This window comes from Grampus griseus (genome assembly GCF_964374135.1).
Source record: "Grampus griseus genome assembly, chromosome: 7".
NCBI classification, from domain to species: Eukaryota; Metazoa; Chordata; class Mammalia; order Artiodactyla; family Delphinidae; genus Grampus; species Grampus griseus.
This window is the reverse complement of record NC_139001.1, coordinates 98,329,843-98,350,782: the sequence shown is the minus strand read 5'-3', so window position 1 is coordinate 98,350,782 and position 20,940 is coordinate 98,329,843. Positions and strand designations below refer to the sequence as shown.

General features: G+C 39.1%; 1 protein-coding gene across 1 annotated transcript in view; it reads right to left on the bottom strand.

Annotated features, from left to right (window-relative positions):
- Nucleotides 1-20,940, bottom strand: part of LYPD1 (LY6/PLAUR domain containing 1) — a 49,027-nt gene that overhangs the window by 664 nt on the left and 27,423 nt on the right. The window lies entirely within an intron of this gene.

Here is a 20,940-nt window from a genome sequence, read left to right as displayed (position 1 = left end):
CTTTTTGAAATCCTGGAATTCTCTCAATAAAAACCAAACTCCGAAGAGAATAAATCAGATCACTACCAAAGAGGCCCTGTGTGGGTTCAGTGAAGGGGGGGGGGGCTGGCTGACTGACAGTGTGCCGAGCACCGCCTTGTTCCAAGGGAAGTTTTGCCCTTAGAACATATGGCCATTTGCCAAGTCAGCACCACACAGCCAGCCCTTATTAGCACGTACTGTGTGGACACATCAAGGGTCTTCCCACTAAGACTGGAGGGCCCTTCTTAAGGAGCTCGTGTGTCAGGTCCAAATTGCAGCATAATCATCAAATTAGGGGTGTCTTGGGTAATCCTTTGACTTTATAAAGCTGGACGTTTACTCAAGTCATAGCTAAGCTTATGAAATACTTTGCTGAATGCCAGGCACTCTTCAGGTGGCTCCTAGCTCATTGACTACCTGCAACAACCCTACAAGAGAGGGCCCCAAGATCATCCCCATTTTGCAGATGGGGATCCTAAGGGCCAGAGAGATTTAGTAACTCGTCCAAAGTCACACTTGTAGAAAGTAGAGCACCTGTGATTTGCACCAAGTATTCTGGTCCCATGCTGTCCAATCTGTAGTACTATAGAGCAAAGCAGCCAGCCAAGGTAACCACAAAATGCTTTTGTTTTTTGCAGGGGGGAAGACTACTTTGAAAATAGCGTTTGGTGTGTGTGTGTGTGTGAGGGAGAGAGAGAGAGAGAGGCCGTTTTGTATCAATGAACTATTTTTCTTTTGGGACATACAACATCATACTAGAGCTGAACCTCAAAGTGATGCCTTTAGCCCATGTGCCGCCCTGTGTGTCTGAGGGATACAACACATTCCACCAGTAGCCAGGGCTCCCTCCCCTCTGACTCCCTGCAGGCGTGTGTGTTTGCAAGCATTGCTTCCATCTGGGCCCGCATCCTCTCCCTTGAGAATTGCTACTTGACGTGCCTAAAACTCTCAAGTGGGAGGTAAAGAAATACTTTAGATTTATATGAAACATGCAATTTTATGTCATTTCTATAATTGCATGTTTGTAAGGATTGCTTTTGTAACTCTGTTAGAGAAACCTGGAAGGTAGCTGGTCTGGTAAGATAAATCTCACGGACAGAGGATGTGTAGGGGGACCAAGGAGCACTGTTTAATTTCTAAGGAACATGCTACAGAGTTCCCAGAGTCTCTACATTTTCTAACCATTGCCCATTTTAGAAAATTAAGTTTCACTGTCTTTTTATTCTTAACTATTAAAAGCCACTGAACTGTCAGTTTTCAGTTCAACTTCGGTAAACTTTTTTCCTTTAAATAAATTTTAAAAATTAAAAAATATGTACTGAATACATCTTTTTACTGTAAAAACGTTCAGACAGATAAGAAAATGCTCCTTGACCGCTCTCCTTCCAATGCTACCTCCTCCTCAGAGGAAAGCACTCATCAATTTGGGATGCCTCCTTCCAGGCCTATTTCTATGCATTTACAGATGTGTCCATGGAGAAGAGGTCTGCGCATATATCCTAATAGCATAATATAACATTCTATATGCTGTATATATGTATCTCCTATTTGCATTTTCACTTAGTGACATGGCTGGGGATATATTTTTAAGTCTAACTTTGTAGGACTAAGAGTCAGTGATGAGGTAAGTTAGTTAGATAAATAACACAAGATGGGTGCCCCAATTTTGTGACTGCTGCCCAGGGGACATCTCCAGATCACCTGGCTCTGATGGCCAGTGGGGCCTACGCTTGTAGTCCTGCAGGACTGCATATATTTGCATCTTTAAAAGTTGCTGCCAGAGGGTCTGCCTTCCAATCAGCCTGAATCTAGGTGCTGAGATCCTCTTCTTTGGGACACTAACTGATCTCAGCACACACTCAACTACTGGAACCTATTAGAAATAAAATAGGCTGCCTAGACAATTGGAAAGGTTGAAGAGAGAACCAAAAGCTGGGGTATGGTTGAATGACAAGGTACATCTCCTACACTAGGCCAGCCCTTCAAGACGGGGAGAGGTGGCTGTTTCATCTATATTCACAGAAACCAAAACAAGTCATCAAAAGGGAGAAAAAGATGAATATGGTCCAAATAAATAAGATAAAACTTGAGAAGAAGATTTTAATGAAACATAAGTAATTTACAAGAAAAGGAATTCAAAGTAGTAGTCTTAAACATGTTCACTGAACGTGGGAGAAGAATGGACGAACACAGTGAGAACTTCAACAAAGAGAGAGAAAATCTAAGAACCAAACAAGTCACAGAGCTAAAGTGTACAATTATTGAACTAGAAATGCACGAGAGGGGTTCAAGAGCAGACTAGATGAAGCAGAAGAAAGGATCAATGCACTCAAAGACAGGGCAGAGGAACTGACCCAATCAAACAGCAGAGAAAACAAAAAGGAATGGGGAAAAAAAAAAAAGGGAAGATAGCTTAAGGGACTCATGAAACAACATCAAGTGCATTAATAGTCACATTATAGGAGTCACAGAGGGAGAAGAACAAAAGGGGTAGAAAACTTATTTGACGAAATAATGGCTGAAAACCTCCCTAAGCTGGGGAAGGAAACAGACATCCAGTTTCAGGAAGCCCAGAGAGTTCCAAACAAGGGGAACCAAGAGAAACATACATCAAGACACATAATAATTACAATGTGAAACTATAAGACAAGGAGAGAATATTAATGGTAATAGAGGAGCAACCTGTTACTTCAAAGGGAACCCCCATAAAATGAGCAGATTTTTCATGAAAAACTGTGCAGGCCAGAAGGGAGTTGCACAATATACAGGCATACCTCATCTTACCGCTTTTTGTTTTATTGTCCTTCACGGATACTATGTTTATTACACACTGAAGGTTTGTGGCACTGAGTTTAGAAAGTCTGTCAGCACCATTTTTCCAAGAGCATTTGCCCACTTCATGTCTCTGTGTCATGTTTTGGTAATTCTCACAATATTTTAAACTTTTTCATTACTATATTTCTCATGGTGATGTGGGATCAGTGATCACTGATGCTACGATTCTAATTGTTTTTGCTTTGTATTTTTTACTTAAGGTATGTACATTTTCAAAAGATATAATGCTATCTGCACACAATAAATTACAGTATAAACATCACTTTTATATGCATGGGGAAACCAAGAAACTTGTATGACTTGCTTTGTTGCAATATTTCCTTTATTGTGGTTGTCTGGAACCCAACCCCAGTATCTCTGAGGTATGCCTGTATTCAAAGTGCTGAAAGGAAAAAAAACCCAAAACTTCCAAACAAGAATATTCTATCCAGCAAAGTTATAATTCAGAATTAAAGGAGATACAAAGTTTTCCAGACAAGCCAAAGCTAAAGGAGTTCATCACCACTAAACCGACCTTATAAGAAATGTTAAAGCGGCTCATTTAAGTTGAAAAAAGGTGTTAATTAGTAACAAAACATATGAAAGTATAAATCTCACTAATAAAGGTAAATATATAGTAAGTGTAGTGGATTAATCACCTATAAAGCTTGTATGAAGGTTAAAAGACAAAAGCAGTAAAAACAACTAACTACCATAATTAGTTAAGGGATACACAAGATGAAAGTAGGAGTGGACACAAGATAGCAGAGAGGAAGGACATGAGCTCACCTCTTCTTACGAAAACACCGAAATCACAACTAACTGCTGAACCACCATTGACAAAAATGCTGGAACCTACCAACAGGTATCCTATGCCCAAAGACAAAGAAGAAGGCCACAACGAGATGGTAGGAGGAGCACAACTGCAATGAAAGCAAATCCCACACCCGCCGGGTGGGGGACTGACAAACTAGGAAATAATTATATCGCAAAAGTTCTCCCACAGGAGTGAAAGTTCTGACCCCAAGTCATGCTTCCCAGCCTGGCGGTCTGGCAATGGAATGAGGATCCCCCAGAGAATCTGGCTTTGAAGGCCAGTGGGATCTTATTGCAGGAATTCCACAGTACTAGGGGAAACAGAAACTCCACGCTTGGAGGGCACACACAAGGTCTCGTGCACACGACTGCCCAGGATAAAAAGCAGTGACCTCATAACATCCTGGGCCAGAGCAACCTGTGGTATTGGAGAGTCTCCAGCAGAGGTAGGGGGCAGCTGTGGCTCACTGTGGGGATAAAGACCCTGGGAGCGGTAGTTCTGGGGAGTACTCAGTGTCACGAGACCTCCCGGAGGCCGCCATTTTCTCACGAAGACCTGGTCCCACCCAACAGCCTGTAGGGTCCAGTGCTTGGACACCTCAGGCCAAACAACCAACAGGGCAGGAACACAGCCCCACTCATCAGCAGGCAGGCTGCTTAAAGTCTTCCTGAGCACATAGTTGCCCGCTAAACAAATCCCTTACATGGCCCTGTCCACCAGAGGCACAAGACCAGCTCCACCCACCAGTGGGCAAGAACCAGTCCCTCCCACCAGGAAGCCTACACAAGCCTGTTAGACCAGCCTCATCCACGAGGGGGCAGACAGCAGAAGCAAGAAGAACTACAACGCTGCAGCCTGTGGAATACAAACCACAATCACAGAGAGGCAAAATGAGGCAGCAGAGGAATATGTCCCAGATGAAGGAAGAAGATAAAACCCCAGAAGAACAACTAAGTGAAGTGGACATATGGAATCTGAGAAAGAACTCAGAGTAATGATAGTAAAGATGATCCAAGATCTCAGAAAAAGAAAGGAGGCACAGATTGAGAAGATACAAGACATGTTTAACAAATACCCAGAAGTATTAAAGAACAAACAGGAACAATACAATAACTGAAATAAAAAATAAACTAGAAGGAATAGCGGAATAATGGAGGCAGAGAATAGATAAGTGAGCTGGAAGATAGAATGGTAGAAATCACTGCTGTGGAACAGAGTAAAGAAAAAGAATGAAAAAAAAATTAGGACAGTCTAAGACACCACTGGTACAACGTTAAATGCACCAACATTCGCATTATAGGTTTCCAAGAAGGAGAACAGAGAGAGAAAGGACCTGAGAAAATAGAGAAGAGATAATAGCTGAAAACTTCCCTAACATTGGAGAGGAAAGAGTTACCCAAGTCCAGGAAGTGCAGAGAGTCCCAGGCAGGATAAACCCAAGGAGGAACACACCGAGACAGACAGTAATCAAATTGGCAAAAATTAAAGACAAAGAAAAAATATTAAAAGCAAGAAGGGAAAAGCAACAAATAACGTCCAAGGGAATTCTCTTAAGGTTATCAGCTGATTTTTCAGCAGAAACTCTGTAGGCCAGAAGGGAATGGCATGATATATTTAAACTGGTGAAAGGGAAGAACCTACAACCAAGAATATTCTACCCAACAAGGCATAGAAACTGAAAGTTTTACAGAAAAGCAAAAGCTAAGAGAATTCAGCACCGCCAGACTGGCTTTGCAACAAATGCTAAAGGAACTTCTCTAGGTGGAAAAGAAAAAGGCCACGACTAGAAGTAAGAAAATTATGAATGGAAAAGCTCATCAGTAAAGGCAAACATACAGTAAAGTTAGGAAATCCACACACAAATATGATATCAAAACCAGCAGTCATGAGAAAAGGAGAGTACAGATGCAGGACATTAGAAACGCATTTGAAATTAAAAGACCAGCAATTTAAAACAATCTTGTATATATATAGCTATATCAAAACCTCATGGTAACCACAAACCAATAATCTACAATAGATACACAAACAAAAAAGCAAAAGAGGGCTTCCCTGGTGGTGCAGTGGTTGAGAGTCCGCCTGCCGATGCAGGGGACACAGGTTCGTGCCCCGGTCCGGGAAGATCCCACATGCCACGGAGCGGCTGGTCCCATGAGACATGGCCGTTGAGCCTAAGCGTCTGGAGCCTGTGCTCCGCAACAGAAGAGGCCACAGCAGTGAGAGGCCCACGTACCCCCCCCCAAAAAAAAGGCAAAAGAAATCCAAAAACAATGCTAAAGACAGTCATCAAATCACAAGGAAATAGAACAAAAGAGGAAGGGAAGAAAAAAGCCCTACAAAACAAAACGAAACCAATTCACAAAATGGCCATAAAAACATACATATCATAATTATCTTAAATGTAAATGGATTAAAGGCTCCAACCAAAAGACATAGACTGGCTGAACAGATACAAAAACAAGACCCGTATATATGCTGTCTACAAGAGACTCACTTCAGATCTAGGGACACATAAAGACTGAAAGTGAGGGGATGGAAAAAGTCACTCCATGCAAATGGAAATCAAAGGAAAGCTGGAGTAGCAATACTTCTATCAGACAAAATAGAATTTAAAATAAAGAATGTTATAAGAGACAAAGAAAGATACTACTTAATGATCAAGAGATCAATCTAAGAAGAATATATAACAATTGTAAATATATATGAACCCAACATAGGAGCATCTCAATATATAAGGCAAATGCAGCCATAAGAGAAGAAATCAACAGTAATGCAATAATAGTGGGGGACTTTCACACCCCACTTATACCCATGGACAAATCATCCAGACAGAAAATCAAAAAGAAAATACAGGGAAGAGGGGGAAGATGGCAGAAGAGTAAGATGTGGAGATCACCTTCCTCCCCACAGATACATCAGCAATACATCTACACGTGGAACAACTGCTACAGAACACCTACTGAACGCTGGCAGAAGACCTCAGACCTCCCAAAAGGCAAGAAACTCCCCCACGTACCTGGGTAGGGCAAAAGAAAAAACAGAGACAAAAGAATAGGGACGAGACCTGCACCAGTGGGAGGGAGCTGTGAAGGAGGAAAAGTTTCCACACACTAGGAAGCCCCTTCGCGGGCAGAGACTGCAGGTGGCGGAGGGGGGAAGCTTCGGAGCCGCGGAGGAGAGCACAGCAACAGTGGTGCGGAGGGCAAAGTGGGGAGATTCCCGCACAGAGGATCGGTGCCGACTGGCACTCACCAGCCCGCGAGGCTTGTCTGCTCACCCACTGGGGCGGGTGGGGACTGGGAGCTGAGGCTCGGGCTTCGGAGGTCAGATCCCAGGGAGAGGACTGGGGTTGGCGAAGTGAACACAGCCTGAAGGGGCTAGTGCACCACGGCTAGCCGGGAGGGAGTCTGGGGAAATGTCTGGAGCTACCGAAGAGGAAAGAGACTTTTTCTTGCCTCTTTGTTTCCTGGTGCGCGAGGAGAGGGGATTCAGAGCGCCGCTTAAAGCAGCTCCAGAGACGAGCGTGAGCCACGGCTAACAGCGCGGACCCCAGAGACGGGCATGAGATGCTAAGGCTGCTGCCGCCACCAAGAAGCCTGTGTGCGAGCACAGGTCACTCTCCACACCGCCCCTCCAGGGAGCCTGTGCAGCCCGCCACTGCCAGGGTCCCGTGACCCAGGGACAATTTCCCCGGGAGAAGGCACACCGTGCCTCAGGCTGGTGCAACGTCAGGCTGGCCTCTGCTGCTGCAGGCTCGCCCCGCACTCTGTGCCCCTCCCTCCCCCCGGCCTGAGTGAGCCAGAGCCCACGAATCAGCTGCTCCTTTAACCCCATCCTGTCTGAGCAAAGAACAGCTGCCCTCCAGCGACCTACACGCAGAGGCGGGGCCGAATCCAAAGCTGAGCCCGGGGAGCTGTGAGAACAAAGAAGAGAAAGGGAAATCTCTCCCAGCAGCCTCGGGAGCAGCGGATTAAATCTCCAAAATCAATTTGATATACCCATATCTGGGGAATACCTGAATAGACAACGAATCATCCCAAATTGAGGAGGTGGACTTTGAGAGCAAGACTGATTATTTTTTCCCCTTTTCCTCTTTTTGTCAGTGTGTATGTGTATGCTTCTGTGTGAGATTTTGTCTGTATAGCTTTGCTTTCACCATTTGTCCTAGGGTTCTGTCCGTCTGTGTTTTTTTTTTTTTTTTTACTTAAAAAAAATATTTTATCTTACTTTATTTTTTGTTATCCTCTTTCTTTCTTTCTTTCTATTTTTTCTCCCTTTTCTTCTGAGCCGTGTGGATGAAAGGCTCTTGGTGCTGCAGCCAGGAGTCAGTGCTGTGCCTCTGAGGTGGGAGAGCCAGATTCAGGACACTGGTCCACAAGAGACCTCCCAGCTCCACATAATATCAAATGGCGAAAATCTCCCAGAGATCTCCATCTCAACACCAACACCCAGCTTCACTCAACGACCAGCAAGCTACAGTGCTGGACACCCTATGCCAAAAAACTAGCAAGACAGGAACACAACCCCACCCATTAGCAGAGACGCTGCCTAAAATCATAATAAGCCCACAGACACCCCAAAATACACCACCAGACGTGGACCTGCCCACCAGAAAGACAAGATCCAGCCCCATCTGCCAGAACACAGGCAGTAGTCCCCTCCACCAGGAAGCCTACACAACCCACTGAACCAACTTTAGCCACTGGGGACAGACACCAAAAACAACGGGAACTACGAACCTGCAGCCTGAAAAAAGGAGACCTCAAACACAGTAAGAAGCAAAATGAGAAGACAGAAAAACACACAGCAGATGAAGGAGCAAGATAAAAACCCACCAGACCTAACAAATGAAGAGGAAATAGGCAGTCTACGTGAAAAAGAATTCAGAATAATGACAGTAAAGATGATCCAAAATCTTGGAAATAGAATAGAAAAAATGCAAGAAACATTTAACAAGGACCTAGAAGAACTAAAAAGGAAATAAGCAATGATGAACAACACAATAAATGAAATTAAAAATACTCTAGAAGGGATCAATAGCAGAATAACTGAGGCAGAAGAACGGATAAGTGACCTGGAAGATAAAATAGTGGAAATAACTACTGCAGAGCAGAATAAAGAAAAAAGAATGAAAAAGAACTGAGGACAGTCCCAGAGACCTCTGGGACATCATTAAATGCACCAACATTCGAATTATAGGGGTCCCAGAAGAAGAAGAGAAAAAGAAAGGGACTGAGAAAATATTTGAAGAGATTACAGTTGAAAACTTACCTAATATGGGAAAGGAAATAGTTAATCAAGTCCAGGAAGCACAGAGAGTCCCATACAGGATAAATCCAAGCAGAAACATGCCAAGACACATATAAATCAAACCGTCAAAAATTAAATACAAAAAAAAACGTATTAAAAGCAGCAAGGGAAAAACAACAAATAACACACAAGGGAATCCCCATAAGGTTAACAGCTGATATTTCAGCAGAAACTCTGCAAGCCTGAAGGGACTGGCAGGACATATTTAAAGTGATGAAAGGGAAAAACCTACAACCAAGATTACTCTACCCAGCAAGGATCTCATTCAGATTTGATGGAGAAATTAAAACCTTTACAGACAAGCAAAAGCTGAGAGTGTTCAGCACCACCAAACCAGCTTTACAACAAATGCTAAAGGAATTTCTCTAGGCAAGACACACAAGAGGAAGAAAAGACCTACAAAAGCAAACCCAAAACAATTAAGAAAATGGGAATAGGAACATACATATCGATAATTACCTTAAATGTACATGGATTAAATGCTCCCACCAAAAGACACAGACTGGCTGAATGGATACAAAAACAAGACCCATATATAGGCTGTCTACAAGAGACCCACTTCAGACCTAAGGACACATACAGACTGAAAGTGAGGGGGTGGAAAAAGATATTCCATGCAAATGGAAATGAAAAGAAAGCTGGAGTAGCAATTCTCATATCAGACAAAACAGACTTTAAAATAAAGACTATTACAAGAGACAAAGAAGGACACTACATAATGATCAAGGGATCGACCCAAGAAGAAGATATAACAATTATAAATATTTATGCACCCAACATAGGAGCACTTCAATACATAAGGCAAATACGAACAGCCATAAAAGGGGAAATCGACAGTAACACATTCATAGTAGGGGACTTGAACACCCCACTTTCACCAATGGACAGATCATCCAAAATGAAAATAAATAAGGAAACACAAGCTTTAAATGATACATTAAACAAGATGGACTTAATTGATATTTATAGGACATTCCATCCAAAAACAACAGAATACACATTTTTCTCAAGTGCTCATGGAACATTCTCCAGGATAGATCATATCTTGGGTCACAAATCAAGCCTTGGTAAATTTAAGAAAATTGAAATTGTATCAAGTATATTTTACGATCACAATGCTATAAGACTAGATATCAATTACAGGAAAAGATCTGTAAAAGATACAAAAACATGGAGGCAAAACAATACACTACTTAATAACGAAGTGATCACTGAATAAATCAAATAGGAAATCAAAAAATACCTAGAAACCAACGACAATGGAGACACGACGACCCAAAACTTATGGGATGCAGCAAAAGCAGTTCTAAGAGGGAAGTTTATAGCAATACAATCCTACCTTAAGAAACAAGAAATATCTTGAATAAACCACCTAACCTTGCACCTTAAGCAATTAGAGAAAGAAGAACAAAAAAACCCCAAAGTTAGCAGAAGGAAAGAAATCATAAAGATCAGATCAGAAATAAATGAAAAAGAAATGAAGGAAACGATAGCAAAGATCAATAAAACTAAAAGCTGGTTCTTTGAGAAGATAAACAAAATTGATAAACCATTAGCCAGACTCATCAAGAAAAAAAGGGAGAAGACTCAAATCAATAGAATTAGAAATGAAAAAGGAGAAGTTACAACTGACACTGCAGAAATACAAAAGACCATGAGAGATTACTACAAGCAACTCTATGCCAATAAAATGGACAACCTGGAAGAAATGGACAAATTCTTAGAAATGCACAACCTGCCAAGACTGAATCAGGAAGAAATAGAAAATATGAACAGACCAATCACAAGCACTGAAAGTGAAACTGTGATTAAAAATCTTCCAAACAAATGCCCAGGAACAGATGGCTTCACAGGCGAATTCTATCAAACATTTAGAGAAGAGCTAACACCTATCCTTCTCAAAGTCTTCCAAAATATAGCAGAGGGAGGAACACTCCCAAACTCATTCTACTAGGCCACCATCACCCTGATACCAAAACCAGACAAAGATGTCACAAAGAAAGAAAACTACAGGTCAATACCACTGACGAACATAGATGCAAAAATCCTCAACAAAATACTAGCAAACAGAATCCAACAGCACATTAAAAGGATCATACACCATGATCAAGTGGGGTTTATTCCAGGAATGCAAGGATTCTCCAATATATGCAAATCAATCAACGTGATACACCATATTAACAAATTGAAGGAGAAAAACCATATGATCATCTCAATACATGCAGAGAAAGCTTTTGACAAAATTCAACACCCAGTTATGATAAAAAGCCCTGCAGAAAGTAGGCATAGAGGGAACTTTCCTCAACATAATAAAGGCCATATATGACAAGCCCACAGCCAATTTCATCCTCAATGGGAAAAAACTGAAACCATTTCCACTAAGATCAGGAAAAAGACAGGGTTGCCCACTCTCACCACTCTTATTCAACATAGTTTTGGAAGTTTTAGCCAGCAGCAATCAGAGAAGAAAAGGAAATAAAAGGAATCCAAATCGGAAAAGAAGTAAAGCTCTCACTGTTTGCAGATGACATGATACTCTACATAGAGAAGCCCAAAGATGCTACCAGAAAACTACTAGAGCTAATCAATAAATTTGGTAAAGAAGCAGGATACAAAATTAATGCACAGAAATCTCTGGCATTCTTATACACTAATGATGAAAAATCTGAAAGTGAAATTAAGAAAATACTCCCATTTACCAATGCAACAAAAAGAATAAAATATCTAGGAATAAACCTACCTAAGGAGGCAAAAGACCTGTATGCAGAAAACTATAAGACATTGATGAAAGAAATCGAAGATGACACAAAAAGATGGAAAGATATACCATGTTCTTGGATTGGAAGAATCAACATTGTGAAAAATGACTCTACTACCCAAAGCAATCTACAGATTCAATGCAATCCCTATCAAATTACCACTGGCATTCTTCACAGAACTAGAACAAAAAATTTCACAATTTGTATGGAAACACAAAAGACCCCGAATAGCCAAAGCAATCTTGAGAACGAAAAACAGAGCTGGAGGAATCAGGCTCCCTGACTTCAGACTATACTACAAAGCTACAGTAATCAAGACAGTATGGTACTGGCACAAACACAGAAATACAGATGAATGGAACAGGATACAAAGCCCAGAGATAAACCCTCGCACATATGGTCACCTTATCTTTCATAAATGAGGCAGTAATGTACAGTGGAGAAAGAACAGCCTCTTCAATAAGTGGTGCTGCAAAAACTGGACAGGTACATGTAAAAGTATGAGATTAGAACACTCCCTAACAACATACACACAAATAAGCTCAAAATGGATTAAAGACCTAAATGTAAGGCCAGAAACTATCAAAGTCTTACAGGAAAACACAGGCAGAACACTCTATGACATAAATCACAGCAAGATCCTTTTGGACCCACCTCCTAGAAAAATGGAAATAAAAATAAACAAATGGGACCTAATGAAACTTCAAAGCTTTTGCACAGCAAAGGAAACCATAAACAAGACCAAAAGACAACCCTCAGAATGGGAGTAAAATATTTGCAAATGAAGCAACTGACAAAGAATTAATCTCCAAAATTTATAAGCAGCTCATGCAGCTCAATAACAAAGAAACAAACAACCCAATCCAAAAATGGGCAGAAGACCTAAATAGACATTTCTCCAAAGAAGATATACAGTTTGCCAACAAACAGATGAAAGAATGCTCAACATCATTAATCATCAGAGAAATGCAAATCAAAACTACAATGAGATATCATGTCACACCGGTCAGAATGGCCATCATCAAAAAATTTAGAAACAATAAATGCTGGAGAGGGTGTGGAGAAAACGGAACCGTCTTGCACTGTTGGTGGGATTGTAAATTGATACAGCCACTATGGAGAACAGTATGGGGGTTCCTTAAAAAACTAAAAATAGAACTACCATATGACCCAGCAATCCCACTACTGTGCATATACCCTAAGAAAACCATAATTCAAAAAGAGTCATGTACCAAAGTGTTCATTGCAGCTCTATTTACAATATCCAAGAATGGAAGCAACCTAAGTGTCCATCATCGGATGAATGGATAAAGAAGATGTGGCACATATATACAATGGAATATTACTCACCCATAAAAAGAAACGAAATTGAGTTATTTGTAGTGTGGTGGATGGACCTAGAGTCTGTCATACAGAGTGAAGTAAGTCAGAAAGAGAAAGACAAATAGTGTATGCTAACACATATATATGGAACCTAAGGGAAAAAAAAATGTCATGAAGTACCTAGGGGTAATACGGGAATAAAGACACAGACCTATTAGAGAATGGACTTGAGGATATGGGGAGGGGCAAGGGTAAACTGTGACAAACTGAGAGAGTGGCATGGACATATATACACTACCAAACGTAAAATAGATAGCTAGTGGGCAGCAGCCACATAGTACAGGGAGATCAGCTCAGTACTTTGTGACCACCTAGAGGGGTGGGATAGGGAGGGTGGGAGGGAGGGAGTTGCAAGAGGGAAGAGATATGGGAACATATGTATATGTGTAACTGATTCACTTTGTTATAAAGCAGAAACTAACACACCATTGTAAAGCAATTATACTCCAATAAAGATGTAAACAAACAAACAAAAAAGGAAACACAGGTCTTAAATGACACATTAGACCAGATGGACTTTAGTGACATTTATAGAGTATTCCATCCAAAAGCAGCAGTATTCCATCCAAAAGCAGCACTTTTCAAGTGCACATGGAACCTTCTCCCGGATTGATCACATGCTGGATTACAAAACAAGCCTTGGTAAATTGAAGAAAATTGAAATCATATCAAGCATCTTTTCTGACCACAACACTGTGAGATTAGAAATCAACTATAAGAAAAAAAATGTAAAAAACACAATAACGTGGAGGCTAAATAATATGCTACCAAACAACCAATGGATCACTGAAGAAATCAAAGATGAAATAAGAAAATAGGTAGAGACAAATGAAAACAAAAGGATGTTGATCCAAAACCTATGGGACACAGCTAAAGCAGTCCTAAAAGGGAAGTTTATAGGAATACAGTCTTACTTCGGAAAACAAGAAGAATTGAAAATAAACCACCTAAAATTACACCTAAATTAACTAGAGAAAGAACAACAAAGAAAACCCAAATTTAGCAGAAGGAAAGAAATCATAAAGATCAGAGCAGAAATAAATGAAATAGAGTCGAAGAAAATAGGAAAAAAATCAATGAAACTAAAAGCTGATTCTTTAAAAAGATAAACAAAACAGATAAATCTTTAGCCACACTCATCAAGGAAAAAGGAGGGCTCAGATCAATAAAATTAGAAGTGAAAAAGGAGAAGTTAAGACAGACACCACAGAAATACAAAGGATCCTAAGAGACTACTAAAAGCAAACATATGCTGATAAAAGAAGAAGCTAGAAGAAATGGACACATTCTTAGAAAGGTACAATCTCCCAAGACTGAACCAAAAAGAAATTTAAAAAGGTGAACAGACCAATCACAAGTACTGAAATTGAAACTGTGATTTAAAAACTCCCCTAAAACAAAAGTTCAAGACCAGATGGCTTCACAGGCAAATTCTATCAAACATTTAGAGAAGAGTTAATACCTAGTTTTCTGAAACTCTTCCGAAAAATTGCAGAGGAAGGAACACTCCCAAATTCATTCTATGAGGCCACCGTCACCCTGATACCAAAACCAGACAAAGATACCACAGAAAAAGAAAATTACAGGCCAATATCACTGATGAACATAGACCCAAAAATCCTCAACAAAATACTAGCAAACTGAATCCAACAATACATGAAAAGGGCCATACACCATAGTCAAATAGGATTTAACCCAGGGAAGCAAGGATATTTCAATATCTGCAAATCAATCAGTGTGGTACATCACGTCAACAAATTGAAGAATAAAAGCCATATGATCATCTCAATAGATGCAGAAAAATCTTTTAACAAAATTCAACACCCATTTATGATAAAAACTCTCCAGAAAGTGGGCATAGAGGGAACCTACCTGAACATAAAAAAGGCCATGTACGACAAACCTACAGCTAACATCATACTGAACAGTGAAAAGCTGAAAGCATTTCTTCTAAGATCCGGAACAAGCCAAGGATGTCCATTCTTGCCACTTTTATTCAACATAGTTTTGCAAGTCCTAGCCACGGCTATCAGAGAAGTAAAAGAAATAAAAGGAATTCAAACTGGAAAAGAAGAAGTAAAACTGTCATGGTTTGCAGATGATATGAAACTGTCATTGTTTGCAGATGACATGACTATACATAGAAAAACCCTAAAGATGCTATCAGAACACTACTAGAGGTCATTGGTGAAATTGGTAAAGTTGCAGGATACAAAATTAATGCACAGAAATCTGTTGCATTTCTATACACTAAAAACAAAAGATCCGAAAGAAAAATTAAAGAAACAATCCCATTGAGCATTGCATCAAAAAGAAAAACTAGGAATAAACCTACCTAAGGAGGCAAAAGACCTGTATGCAGAAAACTATAAGACACTGATGAAAGAAATCGAAGATGACACAAAAAGATGGAAAGATATACCATGTTCTTGGATTGGAAGAATCAATATTGTGAAAATGACTATACTACCCAAGGCAATCTACAGATTCGATACAATCCCTATCAAATTACCAATGGCGTTTTTCACAGAATTAGAACAAAAAAATTTTCAAATTTGTATGGAGACAAAAACACCCCAAATAGCCAAAGCAATCCTGAGAAAGAAAAACAGAGCTGGAGTAATCAGACTCCCTGTCTTCAGACTATACTACAAAGCTACAGTCATCAAAACAGTATGAGTCTGTCACAAAAACAGAAATATAGATCAATGGAACAGGATAGAAAGCCCAAAAGTAAACCTACACACCTATGGTCAATTAATCTATGACAAAGCAGGCAAGACTGCACAATGGAGACAAGACAGTCTCTTCAATAAATGGTACTGGGAAAACTGGAGAGCTGAATGTAAAAGAATGAAATTAGAACATTATTTAACACCATACACAAAAATAAACTCAAAATGGATTAAAGACCCAAGTGTAAGACCTGATTCCATAAAAGTCTTTAGAGGAAAACATAGGCGAACACTCTGGCATAAATCGCAGCACTGTCTTTTTTGATCTGTCTTCTAGAGTAATGGAAATAGAAACAAAAAGGACCTATTTAAACTCAAAAGCTTTTGTACAGCAAAGGAAACCATAAACAAAATGAAAAGACAACCCACGGAATGGGAGAAAATATTTGCCAACGATGTGACTGACAAGGGATTAATCTCCAAAATCTAGAACAGCTCCTGTAGCTCAATATCAAAAAACAAAAAACCCAATCAAAAAATGGGCAGAAGACCTAAATAGACATTTCTCCAAAGAAGACATACAGATGGCCAAGAGGCATGTGAAAAGATGCTCAACATCTTTAATTATTACAGAAATGCATATCAAAACTACAATGAGATATCACCTCACACCAGTCAGAATGGCCATTATCAAAAAGTCTACAAACAGTAAATGCTGGAGAGGGTGTGGAGAAAAGGGGATCCTCGTACACTGCTGCTGGGAATGTAAATTCGTACAGCCACTATGGACAACAGTATGGAACTTCCTTAAAAAACTAAAAATAGAGCTACCATATGATCCAGTAGTCCCACTCCTGGGCATGTGTCTGGAGAAAACCATGTTTCAAAAGGATACATGCACCCCAGTGTTCATCACAGCGCTGTTTACAACAGCCAAGACATAGAAGAACCTAAATGTCCATCAACAGATGAATGGATACAGATGATGTGGTACATATACGTAATGGAATATTACTCAGCCATAAAACAGAATGAAATAATGTCATTTGCAGCAACATGGGACGGAGCTAGAGATTACCATACTAAGTGAAGTAAGTCAGACAAAGGCAAATATCATATGATATTGCTTATGTGCGAAATCTAATAAAATATAACACAAATGAACTTATTTACAATAGAGAAACAGACTCACAGGCTTAGAAATCAAACTTATGGTTACCAAAGGGGAAAGGTGGGGGGAATACATTGAGAGTTTGGGATTGACATATACACACTACTATATTTAAAATAGATAACTGACAAGGACCTACTGTATAGCACAGGGAACTCTGCTTAATATTCTGTAATGACCTAACTGGGAAAAGAATTTGAAAAAGAATAGACATATGTATATGTATAACTGAATCACTTTGCTGTACACCTGAAACTAACCCAACATTGTTAATCAACTGTATTCCAATATAAAATAAAAATTAAAAAACAAAAAGAGAAAAAAGTAAAATGTGACATCAAAAACATAAAATGTGGAGGAGGAGGGTGAAACATAGTGCTTTAGGATGCATTCAAACTTGTTATCAACTCAGAATACACTGTTGTAAATATAAGTTTTTATATGTAAGACTCATGGTAATCACAAAGCAAAAACCTATACAGTAGGTACACAAAAGATAATAAGAAGGAAATCTAAGCATACCAGTAAAAAAAAAATACTCATCAAATTACAAAAGAAAAGAGTAATAAAATAAGGAAGATACAGAGGAACTTCAAAACATCCAGAAAACAATTAACAAAATGCCAATAACTTCATACCTATCAATAATTCCTTTAAATGTAAATGGACTAAATTCTCAATCAAAAGACGCAGAGTGGCTCAATGGATGAAAAAACAAGACCCATCCATATGCTGCCTACAGAGATGAACTTCAGACACAAGGACACACACAGACTGAAAGTGAAGGGATGGAAAGAGATATTCCATGCGAATAGAAACCAAAAGAAAGCTGGGCTACTGATACTTATATCAGACAAAATACTGTACTAAGAGACAATGAAGGGCATTACATAATGATTAAAACGTCAAACAAGAAGATATAACATTTGTAAATATTTATGAACCCAACATAGAAGCACCTAAATATAAACAGCAAATATTAATAGATCTAAGGGGAAAAATAGACAGCAATACAATAATGGTAGGGGACTTTAATAACCCACTTACATCAATGGATAGATCATTCAGACAGAAAATCAATAAGGGAAAATTGGCCGTAAATGACACATTAGACCAGGTGGACTTAACAAATATATACAAAACATCCCATCCAAAAGCACAAGAATAAACATTTTTCTCAAGTGCACATGGAACATTCTCCAGGATAGATCATTTGTTAGACCACAAAATAAGTCTTAGCAAATTTTATAATACTGTAGTCATATCAGGTATCTTTTCTGACTACAATGGTATGAAACTAGAAATCAACTGCAAGAAGAAAACTGGAAAATTTACAGATATGTGGCAACAACAGGCTAGTGAACAACCAGTGGATCAATGAAGAAATCAAACAATACCTTGATACAAATTAAAATGAAAGTACAATATACAAAACCTATGGGACGTAGCAAAAGCAGTTCTAAGAAAGAAATTCATTGTGATAAGTGCCTACTTCAAGAAACAAGAAAAGTCTCAAACAACCTAACAGTACACCTCAAGTAACTAGAAAAAGGAAAAAAGAAAAAAAAAAAAAAAAAACCAAGGCCCAAAGTTAGCTAGTAGAGAAAGTAAACAACAAACTGAAAGGAGAAATAAATGAAATTGAGACTAAAAAGACAATAGAAAAGATCAATGAAAGCAAGAGCTGGTTCTTTGAAAAGATAAACAAAATTGATAAACTTTTAGCTAGACTCACCAAGAAAAAAAGAGGACTCAAAATCAGAAATGAAAGAGGAGACATGATAATTGATATCACAGAAATACAGCTGATCAGAAAAGACTACTACAAACATTTATATGCTAACAAATTGGACAACACAAAAGAAATAGATCAATTCCTAGAGGCATGCAAACTTCCATGACTGAATCATGAAGAAACAAAATCTGAACAGACTGATTACTAGTAAGAAGACAGGATCAGTAATCAAATTTTCCAACAAACCAAAGTCCAGGATCAGATGGCTTCATTGATGAATTCTACCAAATATTCAAAGAAGAATTAATAACAATCCTCCTCAAACTCTTCCCAAAGAACAGAAGACGGAACACTTCCAAACTCATTTTATGAGGCCAATGTTACCTGATGCCAAGACCAAAGAAACCACAAGAAAAGAAAATGACCAGGCAACATCCCTGATGAACATAGATGTAAAAATCCTCAACAAAATATTAGCAAACCAAATTCAACAATACATTAATGGGATCATACACCATTATCAATGAGGATTTATTCCAAGGACGCAAGCATGGTTCAACATCTGCAAATCAGTGTAACTGATATACATTAACAGAATGAAGGATAAAAATCAAATAATTATCTCAATAGATGCAGAAAAAGCATTTGATATAATTCAACATTCATTTATGATAACTACCTCAACATAATAAAGGCCATATATGACAAGTCCAGAGTTACCATCATACTCAATGGTGAAAAGTTGAAAGCTTTTCCTCTAATAACATGAATAAGACAGGAATGCTCACTCTTGCCACTTTTATTCAACAGAGTATTCGAAGTCCTAGCCAGAGCAATTAGGCAAGAAAAAGAAAAGTCACCCAAATGAGAAAGGAAGAAGTAAAACTCACTATTTGCAGATGACATGATAGTATACATAGAAAAACCCTAAATACTCCCCCCAACTTTGTTAGAAATAATAAATGACTTCAGTAAAGCTTCAGGATACAAAATCTATACACAAAAATCTGCTGCATTTCTATAAACTAACAATGAACTTTCAAAGAGAAATTAAGAAAACAATCCTATCTACAATTGCATGAGAAAAGAAAAAAATTCCTAGAAATAAATTTAACCAAGGAGGTAAAAGACCTATACACTGAAAAATGGTGAAAAATTTTCAAGATACAAATAAATTGAAAGATATTTCATGCTCATGAATCTGAAGCATTATTATTTAGAAAATGTCCATACTACCCAAAGCAATTTGCAGACTGAATACAATCCCAATCAAAATTCCAATAGCAACTTTTCCAGAAATATAACAACCAATCCTAAAATTTGTAAGGAAACCACAAAAGACCCCAAATACCCAAAGCAATCACAAGGAAGAACAACAAGCATCAAGCTCCCAGATTTTAAATGGTATTACAAAGTTATAGGAATCAAAATAGGATTTTATTGGCATAAAAACAGACACATCGATGAATGGAACAAAATAGAGAACCCAGAAGTAAACCCATGCACATATGGTCAATTAATTTATGACAAAGGAAGTAAGAATATACAATGGTGAAAGGACAGTCTCTTCAATAAATCATGCTGGGAAAATTTTAGCCACATGCTAAAGAATGAATCTGGACCACAGTCTTACACCATACACAAAAATGAACTCAAGATTGATTAAAGGCTTGAGTGTAAGATGTGAAACAACAAAACTCCTAGAAGAAAAGATAGGCAGCAAGATCCTGGACATCAGTCTTAGAGATGATTTTTTGGCTCTACCTCCAAAAGCAGAGTAAGTAAATGAGACTACATCAAACTAAATAGCTTCTGCACAGCAAAGGAAACCATCAACAAAATGAAAAGGGAATCTACTGAATGGGGAGAAAATATCTGTAAATCATTTATCTGATAAGTGGTTAACGTGTAAAATTTATAAAGAACTCATTCAACTTGATAGCAAAAGAAAAAAAACTGATTAAAAAATGGGCAGAGGGGGCTTTCCTGGTGGCACAGTGGTTGAGAGTCTGCCTGCCGATGCAGGGGACACGGGTTCGTGCCTCGGGCCGGGAAGATCCCACATGCAGCAGAGCAGCTGAGCCCGTGAGCCGTGGCCGGTGAGCCTGCGCGTCCAGAGCCTGTGCTCCACAACGGGAGAGGCCACAACGGTGAGAGGCCCACGTACCACAAAAAAAAAAAAAAAAAAAAAAGGGCAGAGGACCTGAATAGACATATTTCCAGAGAAGCTATACAGATGGCCAACAGACAACAGA